The following is a 19616-nucleotide window of genomic DNA, read 5'->3' as shown; positions in this document are numbered from 1 at the left end:
AAGGGACAGAATGGACAAGCAACTCTACATGAGCTCCCAGGGTGATTCTGTGGCCAGAAGGGCTAAGACAGTCCTTGGATGTGTGAAGAGAAGAGTGGGAGTAGGGAGGTTATTTTACCTGTCTATATAGCATTGGCCAGACCAACATTACAATGTTGTGCTCAGTTCTGGTGTCCACACTTCAAAAAGCTTGTTCAGGAAGGACAGGCATGGAGAAATTGGAGATGATGATGCATCATACATCAAGAATATATACACTTGTTCTGAGGTCCAGAAGGAGGTGGGAGAGAGACCAGCAGGGCCGGCTTTAGGCCGATTCAGCCGATTCGGCTGAATTGGGCCCCGCGCTAAGAGGGCCCCGCGCCGCAGCACTCCACCCCGCCCCCAGCTCACTTCCCCCTCCTCCCCTCCCCTGAACGCTCCGCCCCTTGCTCCTCCCCCTCCCCTGCTTCCCGCGAATCAGAGGTTCGCGGGAAGTCTGAAAAGAAGCAGGGGTGGGCAGGCAGCACCAGGTAACCCAGGGTGGCGGGGGGCGCGAGAAGGGCTATGGGGAGGCACGGCCTAGTCCGGCCCCGGTTCCGGCCGAGCGCGCCGGCCTCCGCGGCTTCAGGTCCGGCCCCCCGGCCCGGCCCCCGTGGCGCGGCTTCAGGACCGGCCGGCCCGGCCCAGCCCGGCCCTCGCGGCGCGGCTTCGGGTCCAGCCCGGCCCGGCCTCGCCCGGCCCGGCCCCCGTGGTGCGGCTTCGAGTCCGGCCCGGCCCGGCCCCCGCGGCGCGGCTTCGGGTCCGGCCCGGCCCGGCCCTCGCGGCGCGGCTTCGGGTCCGGCCGCCCGGCCCGGCCTTCGCGGCGCGGCTTCGGGTCCGGCCGCCCGGCCCGGCCCTCGCGGCGCGGCTTCGGGTCTGGCCGCCCAGCCCGGCCCGGCTCCGGCCGCCGAGGGGATCTGGGCTGGACCCGAGCCCGGCGAACATGGCCGGAGTGCGGCTCGATTCCTGGGGGCAGGGCTTGCCGCAAGCCCCGCCCCCATGAATCGGGCCCCGCTCTTGCTAAAGCCGGCCCTGCAGACCAGTTGAAAGTCTCTGGGTAAAGGTAAATGGGATGAAAAATAAAGGCGACATCATGGTAGGGCTCTAATATAGACCACCAAATCAGGAACTAGCTGAACAAATCTTGGAACCTTTAGCAATTATCTTTGAGAACTTCTGGAGGCAGAGTAACGTCTCAGAGGACAGGAGAAGGGCAAAGATAGTACCTATCTTTAAAAAGGAGAATAAAGAGGACCCAGGAGGAAAATTGAATCCCCACCCCCCCGATTGAGAGGTCAGAAAGTCACCATCCCGCCTGACCAGTGGTGTTGTGAAGTGGTAGTGGCTTGGTGCTCGGTCCAGCACCCAGTCCAATTCCTCATAAAAGAGTCGGGCTGACAGTGAGTTCCCAGAGTCCAGTGACTCCCCAAGTTGCCAGCTTGTACCAGCGAACAGCAAACATGTGGTCATTCCTGGAACTCTCCCTAAAGTCAAACTGTTTGTTCACCTTGTACAAGACATTCACCAAATAGCCCTTTGTTCATGGTGCAATGTGGGAAAACTTGACTGTCCACTGCACACGTTACAGGAAGTTTGACCAGCCTGCCAACACATCCTGCCGAGCCATCATTTAGCTCTGTGAACTCCCAGAAACCGGAGGCAGCAACGTGGAAGAGGCGTGATTGGAAGAATTTCTTGCTTGCTCTGTAATGTATTAGGTGGGTCCTGAGGCATGTGTTTCCACAGGAGGTGCTAATGTAAACGGGGCACACAAAGATATGGTCTCATTCCCAATACAATGCAGAACCTCAGTTGCACTCTAATGCTTCTCCACCAAACATATACCATGCTGCATCATGACACACATCAAAGCTGGTGTTGCAGGGGCTGTGATAAAATATTTGGATTGTACTGTGAGGAGATTAATGTACTCTCTGTGTCTGGATTCATGACCATGCAGAGTCTGACTATCAATGCAAACATGTTGAATGGGTATTGTAATGTGGCTAGAGTTGTCTCAAGAGGAAATTCTGTCCTGGCTTTTCTTGTATGCTTTGTTTCTCAGTGGGGGTGTGGGTTCAAATCCCGCTCCTTACACATTACTAGAAAGCAGTGACTCTGAAAAGGTTTCAGGGGTCATAATGAACAAGCAGATCAACATGAGTTCCCCGTGTGATGCTGTGGCACAAGGGGCTAAGGCGGTCTTTGGATGTGTAAAGAGAGGAGATAGAGCATGGAGGTTATTTTCCCTCGCTACATGGCATTGGTCAGACCAACATTATAACATTGTATTTGGTTCCGGTGTCCACACTTCCAAATGGATGTTGGAGAACTGGAGAAGGTGCAGAAGAGAGCCACAGAAATTATTCAAGGGCTGGAGAACTTGCCTTTACTAGAAGGCTCGAGCTGTTTAGTTTATCCCAAAAGAAGATTAACAGGGGGAGAAAATATCAGGTCCTAGAGGCCTCTTTAATCTATCAGATAAATGCAGAAGAAGAACCAATGATTGGGAACCTAAAGCCACATGTATTTCAATTACAAATAAGGCATAATTTGTTAGTAGAGAGGGTGATTAACCCTTGGCACAAACTCCCAAGGGAAGAGGTGGATTCTCCATTGCTTGATGTCTACAATTCCAGACCAGACTTTCTTGAAGATGCTTTAGTCAGACACAAGTTATTGGGCTCAATACCAGAGTAAATGGGTGACATTCTCTGTCCTGTGATAAACAGGAGATCAAACGAGATGAATCATAGATTCACAAAAGATTAGGGTTGGAAGAGACCTCAGGAGGTCATCTAGTCCAACCTCCTGCTCAAAGCAGGACCAACACCAACTAAATCATCCCAGACAGGACTTTGTCAAGCCGGGCCTTAAAAACCTCTAAGGATGGAGATTCCACCACCTCCCTAGGTAAGTGCTTCACCACCCTCCCAGTGAAATAGTGTTTCCTAATATCCAACATAGACTTCTGGCCTTGATCTGCTGGCAATAGGGCACACTGCTGACTCATATCCATATTCTCGTCCACTGTAATCACCACGTCCTTTTCTGCAGAACTGCTACTTAGCCAGTCGGTCCCCAGCCTGTAGCTGTGCATGGGATTCTTCCATCGTAAGTGCAGGACTCTGCACTTGTCCTTGTTGAATCTCATCAGATATCTTTTGGCCCAATCCTCCAATTTGTGTAGGTCACTCTGGACCTATCCCTACCCTCCAGTGTATCTACCTCTCCCCGCAGCTTAGTGTCATCTGCAAACTTGCTGAGGGTGCAATCTATCCAATTGTCCAGATCATTAATAAAGATGTTGAACAAAACCGGCCCCAGGATCGACCTCTGGGGCATTCTGCTTGATACCAGCTGCCAACTAGACATCGAGCTGTTGATCACTACCCGTTGAGCCCAACAATCTAGCCAGATTTCTATCCACCTTATAGTCCATTCATCCAATCCATACTCTTTTAACTTGCTGGCAAGAATAGTGTGGGAGACTGTATCAAAAGCTTTGCTAAAATCAAGATATATCACGTCCACTGCTTTCCCCATATCCACAGAGCCAGTTATCTCATCATAGAAGGCAATCAGGTTGGTCGGGCATGACTTGCCCTTGGTGAATCCATATTTACCGTTCCTGATCACCTTCCCATCCTCCAAGTGATCTAATGCCCCCTGGCCTTCAAGTCTATGAACAAGCATTGTCTTATACCATAGCATTATCTAACTTTGAATGGTTTGTGTTGGGAGATATGAGACTTACCCAACTTTAATTGCTTTATGACAAATGTTTCTTTGTGTTAGTTTAGTGGAGCAGCAGTTTGAGAATTACTGCTGTTTGACAGACAATTTTTCTGAGTGCTATAAAATCGACCTTTACTCACATTAGCTAAAAAATTGCTGACCTTCCTGTAGCTTTGGGGTAGGAGTAAAGATCCCAATTTGGAGTACTTTGAACAGTAGGATGGGTGAGTGGAATATACCATGACTTCATTTCCAGGTTTCCAGATGTTTCAGTGTAACTGAACTCAGCGTTCTGGAAGTGTACATGGCCCACCGGATGACATTAAATCTCTGCTAATGATATTTTGGGGTGAGTCAAAATTATGGCCCAGATTAAGGAATCAAGGAGTATATTGCTGACAATATGCCCATTCGATAACAGAGTGTGCTTCTCTCCGCACGGGGTGTTTCCCATTGGTAATCTGGAGTGTCTGCCTCTTCCCCTATCAACTACAAGAAGAAGGATGTTATTTATTTAGTTATTTATTCACATTGCAGTCACACAAAGGGTACATCTACAGTGCCGGTGGCAGCAAGACTCCCAGCCCGGGTCGAGAGACTCAGGTTAGTGGGGCTCTCAGTAGCGCTGTAGAAATAGCTGTGTAGACAGTGCTTTCAAGTTGCTGCTTGGGCTGGAACTCGGGCTCTCAAGCCCACCCGTCTCCCAAGGCTACAGAGCCCAAGCTCCAGCACAAGCTGCAACTTCAGAGCGCTGTTTACACAGCTATTTGTACAGTGCTAGTAAAATCCCCACTAGCCTAAGTCTCTCAACCTGTCCTAGGAGACTCACTGCCATGGGCAGCCCAGTGGCAATGTAGACGTACTCCTAGAGGCCAACAATCAAGGGCCCCATTGTCCTAGGTAAACTCCACACATGTAGAATGAAAAGATGTAGCCATGCCCCAAAGACCTTGCAATTTAAGTACATTCGTTTCTCACCCATCTTCATGAAAGAAGATATTAAACTCCATGAGAGAGTTAAGAAATGACGTGTGGAATCCAGCACCCTCATTCATCAAGTCTCCGATCATCTGTACAGCCCCATGGCTTAATTTCCCTTCTTCAATCAAGTACTCCGTATCATTGGGGAAAGATTTGACTTCCATGAGGTAGGAGAAGATAAAGGGTTTGTTGGTGTCACTAGGCATAGCTACCAGGTAACTCGGGGGGGATGGAAGGCCATAAGTGCCGATGAAACCTCCCTGCTCTGGGTCTAAGGCCTGGTCTACACTACGAGTTTAGGTCGACTTTAGCAGCGTTAAATCGAATTAAGCCTGGACACGTTCACACGACGAAGCCCTTTCTTTCGACTTAAAGGGCCCTTTAAACCGGTTTCTTTACTCCACCTCCGATGAGGGGATTAGCGATAAAATTGGCCTTAGCGGGTCGGAATTGGGGTAGTGTGGACGGAATTCGACGTTATTGGCCTCCAGGAGCTATCCCACAGTGCTTCATTGTGACCGCTCTGGACAGCACTCTCAACTTAGATGCACTGACCAGGTAGACAGGAAAAGCCCCGCGAACGTTTGAATTTCATTTCCTGTTTGCTCAGCGTGGAGAGCACAGGTGACCACGCAGAGCTCATCAGCACAGGTAACCGTGATGGAGTCCCAGGATCTCAAAAGAGCTCCAGCATGGACAGAACGGGAGGTACAGGATCTGCTCGCCATATGGGGAGATGAATCAGTGCTAGCTGAACTCCGAAGCAGTAAACGAAATGGCAAAATATTAGAAAAGGTCTCCAAGGCCATGAAGGACAGAGGCCATAACAGGGACGCACAGCAGTGCCGCGTGAAAATTAAGGAGCTAAGGCAAGCCTACCACAAATCCAGAGAAGCAAACGGAAGGTCCGGGGCAGAGCCGCAAACATGCTGCTTCTACGCGGAGCTGCATGCCATTCTAGGGGGTGCAGCCACCACTACCCCAACCGTGTGCTTTGACTCCCTCACTGGAGAAACACACAGGGAAGCGGGTTCGGGGTACGAGGAAGATGAGGATGGAGATAATGTAGATAGCTCACAGCAGCAAGGAAGCTGAGAAACCGGTTTCCCCAACAGCCAGGATATGTTTATCACCCTGGACCTGGAACCAGTAACCCCCGAACTCACCCAAGGCGTGCTCCCAGACCCTGAGGGCACACAGGGGACCTCTGGTGAGTGTACCTTTGTAAATATTACACATGGTTTAAAAGCAAGCGTGTTTAATGATTAATGATTAATTTGCCCTGGCAATCGCGGCCAGTACAGCTACTGGAAAAGTCTGTTAACGTGTATGGGGATGGCGCAGAAATCCTCCAGGGACATCTCCAGAAAACTCTCCTGGATGTACTCCCAAAGCCTTTGCAAAAGGTTTCTGGGGAGGGCTGCCTTATCCCGTCCGCCATGGTAGGACACTTTACCACGCCAGGCCAGTAGCACGTAGTCTGGAATCATTGCTTAACAAAGCATGGCAGCGTATGGTCCCGGTGTTTGCTGCCATGCAGACAACATCCATTCCTTATTGCTCTTTCTTATCCTCAGGAGAGTGATATCATTCACGGTCACCTGGTTGAAATGGGGCGATTTTATTAAGGGGACATTCAGAGGTGCCCCTTCCTGCTCTGCTGAACAGAAATATTCCCTGCTGTTAGCCACGTGGTGGGGGGGAGGGGTGAAGTGATCATCCCAGAGAATTGGGTGTGTGTGGGGGGAGGGGAGTTAGTTGGGTTTGTGCTGCATGTTAACCCGGAAACCGCAGCCCCTCCTTTTACATTGCAAACCCATTTTAAATGGCCAACCCAACGGGTGCTTGGTATGGGAAATGAGAGCGCTACTGTTTGAAACCATTCCCACATGTTAAGAAGGTTAAAAAAGCCAAAAGACTGTGTCTTACCATGGCTGCCTGCAAGTCGAAATCTGTGGCCTGGCACTGCGTGAGTGATCTCTCACACCAAACCGGCAGGCCCTCAATATAAGAGGAAAAATGCAACCTTATAACGAAATCACATGTGCTGTGTAATGTGAACAGCAAAATTTAACGTGAAAGAGTGTACCCATTGTTCTCTAAAATGTATATTTTTTAACCACCTCTCCCTTTTCCTCCACCAGCTGCAAATGTTTCTCCTTCACACAGGCTAGTGAAGATTAGAAGGAGAAAACGGAGGACGCAGGACGATATGTTCACGGAACTCCAGATGTCCTCCCACGCTGACAGAGCACAGCAGAATGCGTGGAGGCAGTCAATGACTGACTACAGAAAAGCACAATATGAACGAGAGGAGAGGTGGCGGGCTGAATCGCGGGATGAACAGAGCAAGTGGCGGGCTGAAGATGATAGGTGGCGTCAGCTTGCAGACAGAAGGCAAGAGTCGATGCTCCGGCTGCTGGAGCATCAAACTGATATGCTCCAGCGTATGGTTGAGCTGCAGGAAAGGCAGCAGGAGCAGAGACTGCCGCTACAGCCCCTGTGTAACCAACAGCCCTCCTCCCCAAGTTCCATAGCCTCCTCACCCAGACGCCCAAGAACACAGTGGGGGGGCCTCCGGCCACCCAGTCACTCCACCCCAGATGATTGCCCTAGCATCAGAAGGCTGGCCTTCAATAAGAGTTAAAGTTTTAAACTGCAGTGTGTCCTTTTCCTTCCCTCCTCCCCCACCCATCCCGGGCTACCTTTGCAATTATCCCCCTAGTTGTGTGATGAATTAATAAAGAATGCATGAATGTGAAGTAACAATGACTTTATTGCCTCTGCAAGCGGTGCTCGAAGGGGGGACGGGAGGGTGGGGTGGTTGGTTTACAGGGAAGTAGAGTGAACCGGGTGGGGGGGCGGGGCGGAGGGTTCATCAAGGAGAAACAAACAGAAGTTTCACACCGTAGCCTGGCCAGTCAGAAAACTCGTTTTCAAAGCTTCTCTGATGCGCACCGCACCCTGCTGTGCTCCTCTAACCGCCCTGGTGTCTGGCTGCGCGTAATCAGCGGCCAGGCGATTTGCCTCAACCTCCCACCCCGCCATAAATGTCTCCCCCTTACTCTCACAGATATTGTGGAGCGCACAGCAAGCAGCAATAACAATGGGGATATTCTTTTTGCTGAGGTCTGAGCGAGTCAGTAAGCTGCGCCAGCGCGCTTTTAAACGTCCAAATGCACATTCCACCACCATTAGGCACATGCTCAGCCTGTAGTTGAACAGGTCCTGACTCCTGTCCAGGCTGCCTGTGTATGGCTTCATGAGCCATGGCATTAAGGGGTAGGCTGGGTCCCCAAGGATCACGATAGGCATTTCAACATCCCCAACGGTTATTTTCTGGTCCGGGAAGAAAGTCCCTTCCTCCAGCTTTCGAAACAGACCAGAGTGCCTGAAGACGCGAGCATCATGTACCTTTCCCGGCCATCCCACGTTGATGTTGGTGAAACGTCCCTTGTGATCCACCAGGGCTTGCAGCAGCATTGAAAAGTACCCCTTGAGGTTTATGTACTCGGTGGCTTGGTGCTCCGGTGACAAGATAGGGATATGGGTTCCGTCTATCGCCCCACCACAGTTTGGGAATCCCATTGCAGCAAAGCCATCCACTATGGCCTGCACGTTTCCCAGAGTCACTACCCTTGATATCACCAGGTCTTTCATTGCCCTGGCAACTTGGATCACAGCAGCCCCCACAGTAGATTTGCCCACTCCAAATTGATTCCCGACTAACCGGTAGCTGTCTGGCGTTGCAAGCTTCCACAGGGCTATCGCAACTCGCTTCTCAACTGTGAGGGCTGCTCTCATCCTGATATTCTGGCGCTTCAGGGCAGGGGAAAGCAAGTCACAAAGTTCCATGAAAGTGCCCTTACGCATGCGAAAGTTTCGCAGCCACTGGGAATCGTCCCACACCTGCAGCACGATGCGGTCCCACCAGTCTGTGCTTGTTTCCCGGGCCCAGAATCGGTGTTCCACGGCATGAACCTGCCCCAGTAACACCATGATTTCCACATTGCTGGGGCCTGTGCCTTGTGAGAGGTCTATGTCCATGTCAATTTCCTCGTCACTCTCGTCGCCGCGCTGCAATCGCCTCCTCGGCTGGTCCTGGTTTTGCTTTGGCATGTTCTGGCTCTGCATATACTCCAGGACAATGCGCGTGGTGTTCATAGTGCTCATAATTGCCGCGGTGATCTGAGCGGGCTCCATGATCCCAGTGCTAGCTATGGCGTCTGGTCTGAAAAAAGGCGCGAAACTAGTATCTGACGGACCAGGGGAAGGAGGGAGGGAGTGGCGAGTGACGACATGGCGTACAGGTACAGGGAATTAAAATCAACAAAGGTGGCTGTGCATCAGGGAGAAACACAAACAACTGTCACACAGAATGGCCTCCCCCAAAGATTGAACTCAAAAGCCTGGGTTTAGCAGGCCTTTGATTTCACGGAGGGAGGGGGAAGCAAATGAATACAGAACAAATCTATTTTTTACATCTTAAGCTGGCAGACGACGGTGCAGCATGACTGATAGCCCTCGGCATCTTCTGGGTGCTTGGCAGCAAATACTGGGCGCTTGGCAGTTAGTGTACTAAGACTGATAGCCACTGCCGTACGATGACGATGGATACCAATCGTAATATACTATCTACTGCCAAAAGGCAAGGGGCTGCTGCTATGTAGCAATGCAGCCCCACGTCTGCCAGCCCCACGTCTGCCAGCACCCAGATCGCCCTCGGCCTCTTCTGGGTGCTTAGCAGAAAATACTGGGCGCTTGGCAGAAAATAGCATACTACAACTGATAGCCATCATCGTCAAGACAGTTCGATAGGACTGAGCATGTCTGCCAAGGTGCCCATGATCGACAGCCACTGCAGTATGACGACGATGGATACCAGTCGTAATAAACTATCTACTGCCAAAAGGCAAAAGGCAAGGGGCTGGTGCAATGCAGCCCTACGGCTGCCAGCACCCAGATCGCCGATGAAGGCTACCAGTCATGCTGCACCGTCTACCACCAAAAGGCAGTTAGCTGCTGCTGCTGTGTAGCAATGCTGTCCCATGTCTGCCGGCAACCAGATGACATATGGTGACGGTTGAGCTGAGCTGAGCGGGCTCCATGCTTGCCGTGGTATGTTGTCTGCACAGGTAACCCAGGTAAAAAGGCGCGAATCTATTGTCTGCCTTTGCTCTGACGGAGGGGGAGGGGCCTGATGACATGTACCCAGAACCCCCCGCGACACTGTTTTGCATCATTCAGGCATTGGGATCTCAACCCGGAATTCCAATGGGCGGCGGAGACTGCGGGAACTGTGGGATAGCTACCCATAGTGCAATGCTCCGGAAGTCGACGCTAGCCTCGGTACTGTGGACGCGGTCCGCCGATTTAATGCACTTAGAGCATTTTATGTGGGGACACACACAATCGGCTGTATACAACCGATTTCTATAAAACCGGCTTCTATAAATTCGACCTAATTTCGTAGTGTAGACATACCCTAAGTGAACCACAGAACTCCATCTTGTGAACTTTCACCTACTTCCATGCTAATAGCCTATGCTGAAGCAGAATATGTAATGGTCAGCTTTTCTAGCAGACAGCTGCAGTTTTGCTCGCACTAACAGAAACGGTAGTGATAATGCGGGGGAAAGGGGGAAGGGAAAGGCCTAGTGCGTAGAGCTTGCAAGGTCAAAGATAAGCATGTGAATGGGAAAGTTTCTAACATGCACAATGTGTACCTGCTGTAACTGCTCGAGGAGGGAGGGGTAGAAGGGGTAGAGGGAAAAGTAATAGAACAGAGCTTACACAGAAACAGCTTGGAATATAAAAGGGAACACTTGCTTGTATGTGCTGTGCTTGATTTGAGACGTGCCTGTCTCCCTGCACCACTTTGAGATCTCAAATAAACTTTGTTTGCTTCTCCACCCCTGGTGTGTCTATTGGTGCGGCGCACACCGGGCAACAAACCCTGTTGCCCCCTCGGGGCCCATCTGGGCCGGCAACAGGTTGTTTTATATGGTGATGATATTGTTGTCCCTTTTTGGTCTGAGCCATTGCCAATATTCAAGGCCTTGCCTGGTTCTTTCTGTTTGAAGGAGAGATTGACGATGTGAGTCAGGTCTTTCTTTGGTGCAATCCTGTCTATTTAAAAACAATGGATACAAAGTCCTGTTTCCCTGAACATAGTAGAAACAGTCAACAGGAGGCAATGTCCCTGCTCAGCAATCCAAGTCTGCCTTTCCAGCAAATACTGTGACCAATAGAAGCTCTATCCTTTGTTTTCCTCAAATGTCCATGTTAACCACTGCTACTCTCTCTTTCTCCTGGATTTCTCCCCCTCTCACACACAAACACAGTTGCAAACAATCAACCGCCTAACCTCTGCAATCAATCCTAGGGAAACCCTCAACCCCCACATCTTAGCTTATGATTGGCCTACCCATGTAGCTTCCACTGTCTCCAGCTATCTTACTCCAGAAAGGAGTTTAATTGCTTCTTCCATTTAACCTGAATGAAATGTGTTTAGCATGCCCATCGACTTTAACCAGGTCTGTGGATAACCTATAGACTAAAGATATGTTTGATCGCCACTATTAACACCTTCCAGCATAACAATATTAAAATAATAATTGAAGGAAATATGAAATTTCTGGCACTCAGTCCTTTATTTTTCATAATCTTGGCCAGAAACAAAACCCTGCTCACTGAGGCTGCCAAAAGGAGAAGCCAATCCAAATAGACTGTGCAGAGTTTCAAAATATGCTGTTTCCCCTCATTCCTTTATTGGTGCTTTGAATAAAGGACAACTTTGACATGAAAACTGGCATCATTAGGTTTCATCAGGATAAACAGGTGCATTTTACACCTCTCTCAGAGCAATTTTTTCAGACTTTCCATAATCATTTGGATTTAACGGTACTCGAAGGCCCATATCCATTACCTTGGTGGAAAAGGAGTCATACCGATCCAGCAACTCTCCACAATCTAGACTCCAGAATTGCTCTAAGGCCTGTGTTGGAAACATGCATGGAAACAGTCATAGACAGAAAGAGAAATATGTTCACAAAAACATGGGACCAAATTCTGTTCTCCTATCTAACTACCTAGGTACTTGCATGATATCTGCAGGCTTCATAATCACCGATGGATTTTATTCCCAAAATACTCCTTTGGGGTAGGGAAGAATCAGCTCCATTTTACAGAGCACATAGCTATGGCAGCAACTGAACCCACATCTCTTTAGTCCTAATGCAAAGCCCTATCTACTAGGCCCTAATTCCTGTGTGTATCCACGAGACCCCACTGAATGAGTTGCTTGGCATAGTCTCCAGCCCTCCTGTAGTTAAACGGCAGGATTTGATCCCGAGTTACCTGTTTTTGTTTCCTAAAAAGTGGTGTGTTTTAAGAAGTGCCCAGCACCCACAGCTTCGGGAGGGTGAGGGGGGGCGGGCAGATCACATGTCGTTACTCCTGATTCATGTGAGTGAAAGTGAAAGGAGAACCAGGGCCAGATAATCTGCCCTGGTAAATCCCCTTCATACCACAACAAGGGGAATTATAGCTCAGATTCTCCTAACACCGGATGTATTCTGGATTGGAATGGTGTTGAGAAGGGTTGTGTTGGGAAAAGAGAGGGGGAGACCAGCACATACTATAGAAGAAGAGACCTGTGCTGCAGTAGAAGTTAGGGCCATTTTTCAGAATCAGGCCTGGTAATTTACTTTCCTTTATACAATCGACCAATAAACATACCTTCTGCAGAATTCCTTCATAAAGTTCCGTAGCAGATTTGCCTTTCTCTGAGAGACCTACAGTAAAATTCAAGATATCAGGGTTCTGTCTGACCTTCCCAGCTTTTGTCCTGACACTATTAACCAAATACCAGGTGTTGTCATCCATCTGAGAGAACTTGTTTAGCTGAAGATCAAATTGCCTAATAAATTCATGAACAATTCTGCAAAAGAAAGAAAGGTGAGAGTCAAAAAATATGAAAACAAGTTATATGCTCCTCTGGCTATACAAATAGTAAGGTAAATATGTGATTTGTCTCGTTCCCTTCCTGAAACTTCCTGACTCCAACAGATGTTCTTAATGCTGTAGGAATATGATAGATAGATAGATGATAGCTAGACAGCTCAATTAATAGATCCTGATCCCAGTGTAAACTGATATATTTCCATTGACTGAAATGGAGATACCTGGTATGTAGTAGCTGGCTGTCTGGCCCATTAACTGTTAACTACAGCTGTTGTACATAATAATCCCATCTGGCTGTTCTGCTTCTAAATTGTAGTTTGAGTTCAGGATAGTTTCCTTTGAAGTCAGGGTGTATTTAAGGTACTGGTTTTTGTGTTTGTTTTTTTCAATAAGCTTTTGTTCCATATAATTGTACTGAAAAAATATTCTATTCTATTCTTGTTCATACACTTCCTCTCCAAACCATTGGGTAAAGTGTTTTATGAACAGTCAATGTCTATTGTCTGGCTTTATTCTGACTCAGGGCTTGATACAACTTCAATTAAGATCAATGGGAGTTTTTCTGATGGTTTCATGGAAATTCAATCATGCTCTCACTAATCATCAGTTCCATAATTAGGGCCTAATCCTGAAAACAGTTATTGTGGAGTGCATTCTTTACTACTGGCCGGATCCCACCCATGTCAATGAGACTAGTCAGCAAGTTCTTTTAGGATGCTTGATCTCATCCTTAACCATAGCAGAATTCTGCAAAACTGGGCTGTTCCTTTTCTGAACAACTTACATGGCCGAGGAGTGGAAACTGTATTACCTGTGGGTGCTTGGCAAATGCATGGCTCCCAACTCCACGTACCAACCGTGTGTCTCATCTCGATAGTCCTGACTCGTCCTCCCAAACGACCACTGGTTTCCAGAAGCGTAACCTAGGAACAAGCATGGAAAATGGAACAAGCAGGTGCAAAGGACAAAACTTTCAAACCTTGGTGACTAAAATTAGGCAACTGAATCTACATTCGGGCAACTAAATAAGTGCCCTGATGTCTCTGTACCCACGAGTTCCTAACTCAATCAATAAATGTGTTAGGTACATTGCACCTCTGATAATTGCACCCATTTATTTAAGGTGGGATTTTCAAAAGTGCTCCATGTTGGTTGAACTGCACCCACTGCAGTCAATGGGAGCGGAGTGATGCCAAATCTGAGTGTGTCTGAAAAATCTGAGAGCCAGCTCCACACTCCCAGGTGTTGTCAGCCTAGCTTTGTTGGTCATGGGTATGAAAAAAGCACACATCCCAGGCAACATAAGTATGCTGGCAAAAAAGCCCAGTGTAAACATAGCTATGACAACACAACAGTGCTTCTGTTGACATAGCTAATGTCATTTTGGGAGGTGGTGTTACCATACTGACCAAAAAAACCTCCTTCTGTCAACATAAGCTGCATCTAAACTAGGCGGCTCTGCAGGAATACTAATAGAATTTGTAGTGTAGGCAAGGTCTGAGCCTTACATGCTCATGTAATTTATTGATTTAGAGGGAAGCTTTTCTAAAGCACAAATGGTGCTGCACCTAACTGCCGTTGTGCTTTGGGGAACCTTCCTGTAGTTGCTTAACTTTAAGCACCCAAGTTTGAACATTTTGTCTAGACGTTTTCTGTAGAATCAGGGTCATCGGAGTTCACAAAGAGCTTAGACTGGGATTTATAACTCCCTAGGCTTCTACGCACATCCCGGCCTTAAAGACAAATGGATTTATGTGGAAATTTAATAGTTCATAAGTCTTGCACTGATTCCTCTGTGCAGGGGTGAAGATCATTTAAAGGTATGTCTCCACTGGACTGAAATTCACCCCTGTTGATTGTGGCATGTAAAGAACATAAACAGAAGGAAGAGTGAAGGCTACCAATAGCATATCAATTCTCCTGTGCTTAGATTTCTGTGAGAGAATGTATGCGCTGTCCAGATATTGGAATTTGAAAGTATATTGCTGTAACTTGCCACTTTCTAATGGACAGAGTTATTTTGAAAATGGAGCTTTTTGGGGATTTGTTCCTTTTTCTATTTCTTACGATAGTTACTGTAACTCTTCCAGCTTTACATTAACGAAGGTTCAGAAAAATGTTCCAAGACAGAAATGGGAAGAGGGAGCCTAAATCCTATTGAAATACAATGGGAGTTTGGCACCTAGAGTCCCATTATTGCCATTGAAAAATCTCTTCCTTTGTCAGTGAGCCCTTTTCTTTCTTTCTTTCTTTCTTTCTTTCTTTCTTTCTTTCTTTCTTTCTTTCTTTCTTTCTTTCTTTCTTTCTTTCTTTCTCTTCTCTCTTTCTTCCCCTTGTTTTATTTTTAATCATTCTTTAGCCTAATCACCTTTATTGCTCAGAAAAGAAATAATGAAAAATACTCAAGCCAGCACTGACTCCCTGCCTGGCTCTGACACGTCTCTGTGCATAGAATTACCATGTGACCGGCATCTCTGAGCAGTTTGGCAGCAGTGAGTCCACTTATGCCTGCCCCAACAATGACCACCTCCACTGGATGAGCTGCCTTTCCAAGCCCGTTTTCTGCAATCTTCACCAGCTCATCGTAGTCGGGATCATCAAGGCAAGGTTCGGGAAATCTAGAGAAACTCTCAGACCATAGTACAGCCACAAGGAGAAACAGCCTGGAAAGCACTGGGGACATATGCACAAAGAAAAGCATGGTGCAGTGAATGAATGATGCAGTCAGTGAAACAAAGTCATTCTCTGAAACAGGGGCAGCTCCAGGTACCATAGCAGCAAGCACGTGCCTGGGGTGGCAAGCCGCGGGGGTTGGCCTCCCGGTTGCCATCAGGGCAGCTGTTAGGCAGCTTTCGGCGGCATGCCTGCGGGGGGTCCGCTGGTCCCGCGGCTTCGGCGGTAATTCGGTGGCGGGGACGCCGAAGGCACGGCACTGGCATACCTCTACAGGCATGCCGCCGAATCTGCATGGCCAGCGGACTGCCCGCAGGCGTGCCACCAAAAGCCGCCTGACTGCCATGTTTGGGGCGGCAATAACCATAGAGCTGCACCTGCTCTGAAATCCAGATGGCAAGTGGCATCCCTGAAATTACACAAATCAGTCCACAGCAGAGCTAAAATCCAGATAAGGGTGTGCAGCAAACCAACCCTGAATTTCAGGTATAAACTAATTACCAAAAGAACTATGGAATAACCCCTGCCCCCTTTTCCTTCTGAAATGGGCACCAATTTTTCCTCAGGAAACAAAACAGTGTCAACAATTTTCTTTGAATAATGTGACTTGCTTTAAACACTGATCCTACAAAACTTAAGCACATGAGGAATCTCATGGAATCATCCCTGGCATTAGAACATTTTCCTTGATTTGTGCCACAGCTTTGAAGAGAGCAGAGAAATTGTAAATGGGTCCCCCAACATCTTAGTGCACTCTCTCAGAGGATTATACAAGGTTAATGACAATAAATGTATTTACAACGTCAGAGTCTGATCCTGCCCCTATTGAAGTTAATGACAAAACTCCCATTGCTTTCAATGGTTAAGGATCAGGCCCTTGATGACCTAATTGTACCATAAAATACCCACATAGATGGGTGTGCATTCTCTCTCTCTCTCTCTCAAAACAAACAAACAAACAAACAAACCCCCACACCACACTAGCTACCATTAGGGCATGATCCAAGGCTCATGGAAATTATTGGGAAACTTCTCATCAATTTCATTGGCATTTGGAATGAACCCTTACGGAGCAGAAAGTGGCACTGAAAAACAAATCCAAAAACATACCTGTCTGAAAAGAAGAGGGAAAGAAAAGTATGAGGTGGGAAAGAGAAAGATGCAAAACAAGAACTCAAGTTTAAGATGGACTAATAGGCAATCTTTCCCAGCCCCAAAGCAGTGTTCCCAGCGCAGCAGTTTCACTTACAGAATCTGTCCATGTTTCCACCAGTAGGACAAGTCATCAAGTGAGAACCTTCATTATATAGCCTGAAGAAGGCTGGCTCAAAAGAAAAAAGTGGTTCAAAAATTCCTACCAATCAGTATATTCCAAATATTGAGAAATACGTAATTAAAAATTCTAGAGGAGGTGAATTTCCAATCTAAAGACCCACCTCTGTATAGTTCCCTCCCTCTTTCAGTCAGACCCTTTCATCAGGAGACACCAGTTTACTAGTACCCAAGCAACTAATTTTTTCTGGAAGTCCCACACATGTATATATCCAACTCATACATATATCTGTCTTCATCTCAGCAGAGACAGTTCAAGACATAATTCAGTATGGATTCCTCTCAAAGGGGGTCTGAATCCCCTTGAGGAATTTGTTGATTTCCAACAACAATAATGTTTTGAAACATCAGATAGCTAAGGGTATTTCCCTATTTTACCTCCAGCGATGAGGGCTTCATTTATGCAAATTGCTGTGCACCTGACCCAATCATGAAATTTTGTAGCAACAATATCCTGGAGGGAAGGTAGCCCCTTCACAAAAAAGGTTGCAATTTTGTAGCTCAGTGGCTCTCAACCCTATCAGATGGCTGTACCCCTTTCAGGAGTCTGATTTTGTCTTGCGTACCCCCAAGTTTCACCTCACTTAACAACGGCTTGCTTTCAAAATCAGACATAAAAATACAAAAGTGTCACAGCCACACTGTTATTGAAAAATGGCTTCCTTTCTCATTGTTACCATATAATTCTAAAATAAATTGATTGGAATATAAATATTGTACTTACATTTCCGTGTATAGTATGTTGAGCAATATAAACAAATTGCTGTCTGTATGAAAGTTTAATTTGTGCTGACTTCGCTAGTGCTTTTTCGGTGTCCTGTTGTAAAACCAGGCAAATATCTAGAGGAGTTGATGTACCCCCTGGAAGACCTCTGTATATCCTCAGGGATACGCGTACCCCTGGTTGAGAACCATTGATGTAGATAAGTCCTAAACCATATAATGGCTCCCTCTTTTAAAATCCACAACCTGAGGAATATTGGGCTCAAAATTAATAGGTTAAGCCTATGGCTGAAGACAACTTTTTTCTGCCTAATTTGAGGTCAGTTGGACAAGGAGTTCATGAATAATGATAACCACAGGCACAGACTTTGTCCTTTCCTGGGGGGTGCTCGACCCCCGCTCTGCCTTAGGCCCCACCCACACTGCACCCCTTCCCCGAAACCCCCACCCCACCTCTTCCTGCCCCTGCCCTGCCCAGTCCCACCTCTTTCCACCCTATTCTGCCCCCTCTCCTGAGTACGCACCACCCCACTCCCCTCCCCAGCACCTCCTGCATGCTGCTAAACAGCTGGGAGGGAGGAAGGGGGAGGCACCGATCAGTAGGGATGCTGGTGGGTGCTCAGCACCCACCATTTTCCCTCCATGGGTGCTGTAGCCCTGGAGGCAGTGCCTATGATGACAACACACACACACACACACACACTCACACACACACACACACACACACACACTGTTTACCAGAGTTTAAAATATTGGGGGGTGGGGAAGGCTGTTCCAAGAAAGAAAGAAAGAAAACAGAGGAGAGAAAGATTACTGCACTCATTTAGTCAAAATCTGATGTAAACCATCGAACTCGAGGTTAGGAATTCTTGTTTTAAAATTTTAGGTGTGGAGGCTTGGTAAAGACGGTGTCACATAGGCTGAGTCTGCCAATCAGTGCAAAGCCAGGTGGTCAGTCTGTGATGTGGGATCTGGAACTGAGACTCACCAAACTCATCTCACACAGGGCAAACCAGATCTCGACTAGATGGGATGGGAACAGCTGTCAGTCCTTGCTGAGCTGGGCTGGATTCCAGCTGGTGACCCAGAGGTGCAGACTCTGGAATGCATTAGCCGCACCCAGAGGCATTTGGTCTCCCAGGAGGTGCTCATGGAAGTGGGGCATCCACAGCTATAATCTCCCTTACAGTACAAAGGAGAACCTTAGTTACAACCTCATGCTTCAACTGCAAACACAAATCACACTGCATAGTTCAAATTAGCACATGCATGGGCATTATAGAGTGACTAACAGCCAGCATCAGGCTGGCTGGAGTTGTTCAGACAGCAAACTCCAGGATCTGTTTTCCTCTTTCCTGTGTGCTCTCATTTCTCAGGAGTGTGGGTTCAAATTCCACTCCTCACATTACAAGATAGCAGTGAGTCTGAAAAAGGGTCACAATGGACAAGCAACTCTACATGAGCTCCCAGGGTGATTCTGTGGCCAGAAGGGCTAAGACAGTCCTTTGATGTGTGAAGAGAAGAGTGGGAGTAGGGAGGTTATTTTACCTGTCTATATGGCATTGGCCAGACCAACATTACAATGTTGTGCCCAGTTCTGGTGTCCACACGTCAAAAAGCTTGTTCAGGAAGGACAGGCATGGAGAAATTGGAGGACATGATGCATCGTACATCAAGAATATATACACTTGTTCTGAGGTCCAGAAGGAGGTGGGAGACAGACCAGTTGAAAGTCTCTGGGTAAAGGTAAATGGGATGAAAAATAAAGGTGACATCATGGTAGGGGTCTAATATAGACCACCAAATCAGGAACTAGCTGAACGAATCTTGGAACCTTTAGTAATTATCTTTAAGAACTCCTGGAGGAAGAGCAAGGTCTCAGAGGACAGGAGAAGGGCAAAGACAGTATCTATCTTTAAAAAGGAGAACAAAGAGGACCCAGGGAACTATAAACCAGTCATCCTAATTTCTATACCTGGAAAAAGAGTGGAACAAATTAGTAAACAAACAATTTGAAGAAACCTGGAGGATAATTGGGTTATAAGGAATAGCCAGCATGGATTTGTCAAGAACAAACCATGCCAGCAAACCTAATTTCCTTCTTTGAGAGGGTTATTGGTGCAGTGGATATGGGGGAAGCAGTACACATGATATATCTTGATTTTAGGATTTTTGATACAGTC

General features: G+C 47.5%; 1 pseudogene; it reads right to left on the bottom strand.

The window, feature by feature from the left end:
* Nucleotides 1-544: 544 nt before the first annotated feature.
* LOC135887522 (L-amino-acid oxidase BmooLAAO-I-like) lies at nt 545-16664 on the bottom strand (annotated as a pseudogene).
* Between the last annotated feature and the right edge of the window lie 2952 nt (nt 16665-19616).

This window comes from Emys orbicularis, chromosome 13 (assembly GCF_028017835.1).
Source record: "Emys orbicularis isolate rEmyOrb1 chromosome 13, rEmyOrb1.hap1, whole genome shotgun sequence".
NCBI lineage: Eukaryota > Metazoa > Chordata > Testudines > Emydidae > Emys > Emys orbicularis.
This window is presented reverse-complemented; position numbering and strand designations above follow the sequence as displayed.